The sequence below is a fragment of the Rhinopithecus bieti genome, unplaced genomic scaffold, assembly GCF_001698545.2.
Source record: "Rhinopithecus bieti isolate Rb0 unplaced genomic scaffold, ASM169854v2 scaffold_1918, whole genome shotgun sequence".
NCBI lineage: Eukaryota > Metazoa > Chordata > Mammalia > Primates > Cercopithecidae > Rhinopithecus > Rhinopithecus bieti.
Window position 1 is genome coordinate 1869987 of NW_016803680.1, and position 7356 is coordinate 1877342.

The following is a 7356-nucleotide window of genomic DNA, read 5'->3' on the forward strand; positions in this document are numbered from 1 at the left end:
GAATAAAAAAGGGGCCCCAAACCCATAAGGGATGTGTTTCTTTTTTCTTTTTTTTTTTTTTTTTTTTTTTTTGAGATGGAGCCTTGCTCTGTCACCCATGCTGGAGTACAGTGGCATGATCTCAGCTCACTGCAACCTCTGCCTCCCAAGTTCAAGCAATTTTCATGCCTTAGCCTCCTGAGTAGCTGGGATTACAGGTGTGTACCTCCACGCCTGGCTAATTTTTTGTATTTTTAGTAGAGACAGGGTTTCACCATGTTGGCCAGGCTGGTCTTGAACTCCTGACCTCAGGTGATCCACCTGCCTCGGCCTCCCAGAGCGCTGGGATTACAGGCGCGAGCCACAGCACCCAGCCTAGGACTGGTGTCCTAAGAAGAGGAAGAGACACGTAGGTGGAAGGGACACAGTGAGGCCACGTGAGAAGGCAGCCATCTGCAAGCCGAGGAGAGGGGCCTCAGGAGAAACTAACCCTGCCAACACCTTGATCTTGGACTTCCAGCCTCCAAAGGTGTGAAAAAATAAACTTCTGTTGATAAACTTCTGTTGTTGAAGCCACCCAGTCTGTGGCATTTTGTTACGGCAGTCCTAGCAGAATAATACAGTCCTAAGTAAGAGGGGCAGGGAGGAGACCAAGAAAAATACAGAAAAAAAAGTCTGGCCAACTGCAACTGATGAGTTTTTTAAAGTTAAACACCTACTGAAACTTAAGGAAAAAAAAAAAAAAACAACAACTAAGTTCTTTGGAGGGAAGGTTTGATTGTAAAAGGAAATTTCACATTTTCATACTTACTATGTACACGTTTTATTTACTGTTGTTTGTCACCACTGCTGCATATCTGAATACCTGTAGCTTCCGCGATAGAAACTGACAACACTTGGCTCACTCCTGTAATCCCAGCACTTTGGGAGGCCCAGGCAGGCAGATCACTTGAGGTCAGGATTTCAAGACCAGCCTGACCAAAATGGCGGAAACCCATCTCTACTAAAAATACAAAAATTAGCCGCGCGTGGTGGCGTATGCCTGTAATCCCAGCTACTCGGGAGGCTGAGGCAAGAGAATCGCTTGAACCCAAGAGGTGGAAGTTGCAGTGAGTTGAGATCACACCACTGTACTCCAGCCTGGGCGACAAGAGTGAGACACCATCTCAAAAAAAAAAAAAAAAAAAAAAGAAAGAAAGAAATGGACAACACTGCTGCTGACATTTTTTTAGTGGCAATCCCAAATTTAAACTGAAACCCCACTGAATAGCTAAGCTCCATTAGATCTCCACAGCCTGACTTACATCCAGTGGAATTTACTGTTGCTTCTGGATATAATACAGAAACAGCTGTTTATCTTCAGCTTGCTTTCTGATGCACATCTGTTTGGGTTACTTCAAGAGGCATCATGGAGGATTCAAGTTTAGGGGAGGATACAAATGCTCAAATCTGATGAACAATTGGCTTATTCTTCCTCAATGAATATATTCAGAAAGCTTGTTAGCCATTGAATAAATATGTTGCATTAGGGGATGATTGTTTACAAATACCATATCTTGTGGAATAAACTGAAGTTTTGCTTGCCTTCATTAATGTGCACAGAAGCAGTTGACAAATAGAAAGCGCCAGAAAAGTTTGTAGTCTGAGCCTGCCACTGTTATATTTCATCATCATAGATGCCAGAATCTCCGCTTCACCTATTGTCCGGAATCTGCCTAATGAGATACTTGCTCCCCGTCCTGCCCTAACTACATCATAGCAAGAGAGCCATCACTCGGGTTAGTAGAAATGAACTTGAACATTGACTCTCATCCCTTTTTAGGAGATGTTTGTCCCTAGGGGTCTCATCAGGTACCTTTATGCTCTTCTTGGAGGTTCTTTTCTTTTATGATTGACAGAATTAATAGGTGAGGGTTCTCCAAAGTTCTCAGCATCAAGGATATAGTCTCTCCATCACAGAGTATTGCTATATAATAAAAAAGGTGGCCGGGCGCGGTGGCTCAAGCCTGTAATCCCAGCACTTTGGGAGGCCGAGACGGGTGGATCACGAGGTCAGGAGATCAAGACTATCCTGGCTAACACGGTGAAACCCCGTCTCTACTAAAAAATACAAAAAACTAGCTGGGCGTGGTGGCGGGCGCCTGTAGTCCCAGCTACTCGGGAGGCTGAGGCAGGAGAATGGCGTGAACCCGGGAGGCGGAGCTTGCAGTGAGCTGAAGTGAGCTGAGATCCGGCCACTGCACTCCAGCCCGGGTGGCAGAACGAGACTCCATCTCAAAAAAAAAAAAAAAAAAGAAAAAAAAAAGGTTTATACCATGTTATAAGAGGTTATCAATGTTCTAAGAATTCCAGATCTTTCAAACTAAATACCAACTACAGGGGCCTAAGAGAAGATGCCAGAGCAATATAAAGGCCTTGATGAGAGACAAAGACAAGAGGATTATGAACCAGGACGAGCTTCAAGTACTCACTGATCTCAAACTTCCATCTCTTAAACTAGATGCTCAGAATAGATCAATCCAATAATATCTGATCACCCCAGCCACCTGGCCCCTCTTTTTCACCTCTATGTAGCTTGACATAAAAGTCAACAAGAGGGAAAAGCTGTTGGGAGCATTTCACTAAGAGGAGAGTTTGAGAAGTTATGGTGTGGTAAATGTGTATTGTGCTTATATTCCAGGCCATTGTGTAATACAGGTCAGTTAAATGCTCATAATTCCTAAGTCCAAGTTACCAGCCCAGACCATTGCTTTGGGCACCGAATCCATAAGCCCAAGTCTTACCTGACATCTCTTCTCACACGTCTCACAAGTACTCCAGATGCAATGTATCCAGGACTGAACCCATTTTCTTCCAAGTTGGCAATTCTCAACTTGGATGATTTTGCCCTGTGTCTCCTAGAGGACATCTGGCAATATCTGGAGACATTTTTGATGGCCATGATAGGGGAACAGTGGTGCCACTGACATCCAGTCAGTAGAAACAATGGGTGCTAAACATCCTAGAATGTACAGGACAGATGATAACCATTGTTATCATCTGGATAACAATGAGTTATCCAGACCCAAATAGTGATCGTGCTCTGTTTCAGCTGCATTGAAACACGCAGCTCTAAATCTCCATTTTTCGTAAACGGAAAATTTAACCCAATACTTCTTTTCATCACCCAATTGGTCACCAGGCCCTTTCAACCTTTCAATATGTCTCAGAGCTAAATCCTCTTTGATGTTTGCAAGATGACCTATTGGTTCCTGCCCCCGACCATCACTCACTAGATTGCTGTAAGTATACTTATCTGTCTTATTTCATTCTCCACAAGGCTGGTTGAGTCATGTAATCTTTTTTTTTTCTTTTTTTTTTTTTGAGATGGAGTCTTGCTCTGTCTTCCAAGCTGGAGTGCAGTGGCACGATCTCCGCTCACTGCAAGGTCCGCCTCCCGGGTTCGCACCGTTCTCCTCCCTCAGCCTCTTGAGTAGCTGGGACTACAGGCATCTGCCATCATGCCCAGCTAATTTTTTTTTTATTTTTAGTAGAGACGGGGTTTCACCGTGTTAGCCAGGATGGTCTCGATCTCCTGACCTCGTGATCCACCTGCCTCAGCCTCCCAAAGTGCTGGCATTACAGGCGTAAGCCACCGCGCCTGGCCGAGTCATGTAATTTTTTTAGTATGCAAGTCTCTTGTCATTTTCTACCTTCCTATTGCTTTTCTTTTTTCTTTTTCTATTTTTCTTTCTTTCTTTCTTTTTCCTCTTTTCTTTTCTTTTTTTTTTGACAGAGTTTTGCTGCTGTTGCCCAGGCTGGAGTGCCATGGTGCCATCTCAGCTCACCACAACCTTGGCCTCCTGGGTTCAAGCGATTCTCCTGCCTCAGCCTCCTGAGTAGCTGGGACTACAGGCATGTGCCACCAAGCCTGGTTAATGTTGTATTTCTCCATGTTGGTCAGGCTCGTCTCGAACCTCCGACCTCAGGTGATCCACCCGCCTTGGCCTCCCAAAATCCTGAGATTACAGGCATGAGCCACCGGGCTCAGCCCCATTGCTTTTCAAACTCTCACCACCACACAGGAGGCCCACATGTTAAAGAGCCCTATTCTCTCCTCCAAACCTCTGGTCCCATCCTCACCATTCCTCTCCCTGTCCCCTAATTTCAGCTATACTAGATTTCCTGAATACACGCCTCTCATATGCCTGTGCCTTAGCACACCATCACCCTTCTCCCTGGAAAAGTCTTCCTCCATATAGCCATCCTCATTGGTAGACATACCCTCTCTCTCTGCCCCTAGTCTGGGTTGAGTAACTTCCTAGCTGTGCAAGCTGTCTTTGTTTGCCTCTCCAGAACTTCTCTCTACTATTTTCCACCCTACTTTGTGTCCCAGGTGGTTGGCCTCTGGACTGCATCAAAGGACTCCTTTGCCCTTGGGATCCTGGTTGGGTTTGGCCAATGGGAGGTGCTAACAAGAGACCAGAAGGTGGAAGAAAGATTGAGGCATTTATTCCACCTGTTTCTTCTTTTCAGGGCAGCAGCTGCCTTCATCTAAGCTCACCTCTCCCATCTGGCAGCCCTCTGCTACAGTTCTAGTTGTTTCTGGGTTTCACTAACCGCTCTTTCAAGCTTAGCAGTGGTAGTGATTTCCTACTGTTGCTAACCCTGGGGTGCTTCTTCCTAAACAGTCTCTATTCTCTTCAATCGCGCCTTTTGAGTGTGGCATCTACAGACAGTTCCTGACTTACAGTGGTTCAACTTAAGATTTTTTGACTTTACGATGGTGTGAAAGTGATATGCATTCAGTGGAAACTGGTAAGATACTCTCTCTGTATGCTGGGCAGAGGCAGCGAGCCACAGCTGCCAGTCAGCCACATGATCACCAGGATAATCAATTGCTAGTGAACAGTGTACTGTGTTACCGGATGATTTTGCTCAAATGTAGGCTAATGTAAGTGTTCTGAGCACATTTAAGGTAGGCAAGCCTAAGTTATCATGTTTGGTAGGTGTTTTAAATGCATTTTTGACACATTTCCAACTTTTTTTGAGACAGGGTCTCGCTCTGTCACCCAGGCTGGAGTGCACTGGCATAATCTCGGCTCACTGCAGCCGCTGCCTCCTGGGTTCAAGCAATTCTCCTGCCTAAGCCTCCTGTGTAGCTGGGACTACAGGCGCACACCACCACACCCAGCTAAGTTTTGTACTTTTAGTATAGACAGGGTTTCACCATGTTGCCCAGGCTGTTCTAGGACTCCCGACCTCAGGTGATCCACCCACCTCAGCCTCCCCAAGTGCTGGGATTACAGGCATGAGCCACCGTGCTCAGCCACATATTTCCAACTTTTGATGGATTTATTGGGACACGACTGTATCATAAGTCAAGGAACATCTGCATTTCCTGCAAGGACCCTGAACCATGTTCCTGTAACACCAAATTATTGTAATTTTTTTTTAACATCTGTCTTCTCTTTGGGGTTGTGTTCTCTGGGACTAAGGACTACTTTTCTGTTGTATCTTAGTATCCTAGCACAGGGTTATGACAGGGGCTCTTGTGAAAAGAATGAAAGAAAAAAATATGAATATTCTCATCATTCCACGCTCTTCTCTAAACATGCTTTAGGGTGGTGACCATTAGGATTCCCCAGAAAGACTCCATAGTCACTTGAGATACGCAGAATCAGATCAGGTGGGCATTTTGTTTCAGCACAAAGACCCCTGTCCAGTCTGGCAAATATGATAAACTTTTGGCTAAGCCACCTGGAGCGTGAGTCCTTCCCAGGAGGAGTATGGGCAGAAAAACAGAGCCAAGCATGCTTTGCTGCTGACTTATCTGAAAACCAGCCTTGGAGTAGCAATAAGCAAAGGGGTGGGGTGAGGCTAGTGTCAGAGTGGGGTTTGAACAGGGCCTTTGGCAGGACAAGGATAACACAGTTCTAGTAATTCAGGGGGCCTGGAGAAAGCATCTCTGCACCTCAGTTTCCCCGTCCATCAGTTGAAGATCGACTAGATGATCTTTAATGGCTCTTTCAACACAGATACTGTAGTGGATATCTGTAGATTTTGCCTTTCAACTATCCAGTCCTCGTTTTCGTAAGAGACACCTTCCCTCCGTCAGCTCATGTGGGCAGATGTGCAGATTGCACTTCTGACTCAAGGGTGAGCATGTGATCCCCCTGGACAATGTGATGGTTTGAGAATAGGTAGAAGGCTTGAGCCTGGCCAGAGTATTCCATCTCTTTAAGAGATGAGGTCTTGCTATGTTGCCCAGGCTGGTCTCAAACTCCTGGGCTCAAGCGATCCTCCTGCCTTAGCCTCCCAAAGTGCTGGGATTACAGGCATAAGCCATCTCAACCCATCTAGTCCATGTCTTTCAGCCACAATGTTAGGCTCAGGAATAGACATGTGACCTAGATGGTCCAGTAACTCTCAGTTCTGGAACATCTAACTGTAAGAGAAGAGAATATTTATGCTCAGTTGCTCAAGAGGACAGGATATAATTCAGGAGCTGCTGACCAATGTCCTGCCACTACCAGGGAGAACTTGATAATGGAGCCAATGGGGAAGAAGACCAGGCCCTGGTGACAGTTGGAGCCCCTGAATACAGCTGTAGCTGAAACCAGTTACCTGTGTGTTCCTAATTACAAGAGCCAATAAATCCCATTCTCCATTCATTCAGCTTAAGGTAGTTTGAGTTGTAGTCTCTACCACTTATGACCAAAGGAGCCCTGATCTATACAGAAATTCCATTTTTCCTTAAAATGTTAAGAAGTCAGACACAAAAGACTACATATTGTAGAATTTCACTTATAAGAAATGACTAGGCTAGGTGGGGGGCTCATGCCTGTAATCCCAGCACTTTGGGAGGCCAAGGCAGGAGGATTGCTTGAGCCCAGGAGTTTGAGACCAGCCTAGGCCACATAGTGAGATCTCATCTCTCAAAAAAATAAAAAAGTTGCCTGAGGCCAGTGCGGTGGCACATGCCTGTAATCCCAGCACTTTGGGAGGCTGAGGTAGGCAAAGTACGAGGTCAGGAATTCGAGACCAGCCTGACTAACATGGTGAAACCCCATCTCTACTAAAAATACAAAATATTAGCCAGGCGTAGTGGTGGACACCCGTAATCCCAGCTACTCAGGAGGCTGAGGCAGGAGAATCGCCAGAACACAGGAGGCGGAGGTTGCAGTGAGCTGAGATCGTGCCATTGCAACCAGCCCAGACGACAGAATGAGACTCCTTCTCAAAAAAAAAAAAAAAAAAGCCGAGCATAGTGGTATGCGCCTGTCATTTCAGCTATATGGAAGGGTCGCTTGAGCCCAGAAGGTCAAGGCTTTACTGAGCCGTGATCACATCACTGCACTCCAGCCAGGCGACAGAGTAATATCCTGTCTCAAAAAA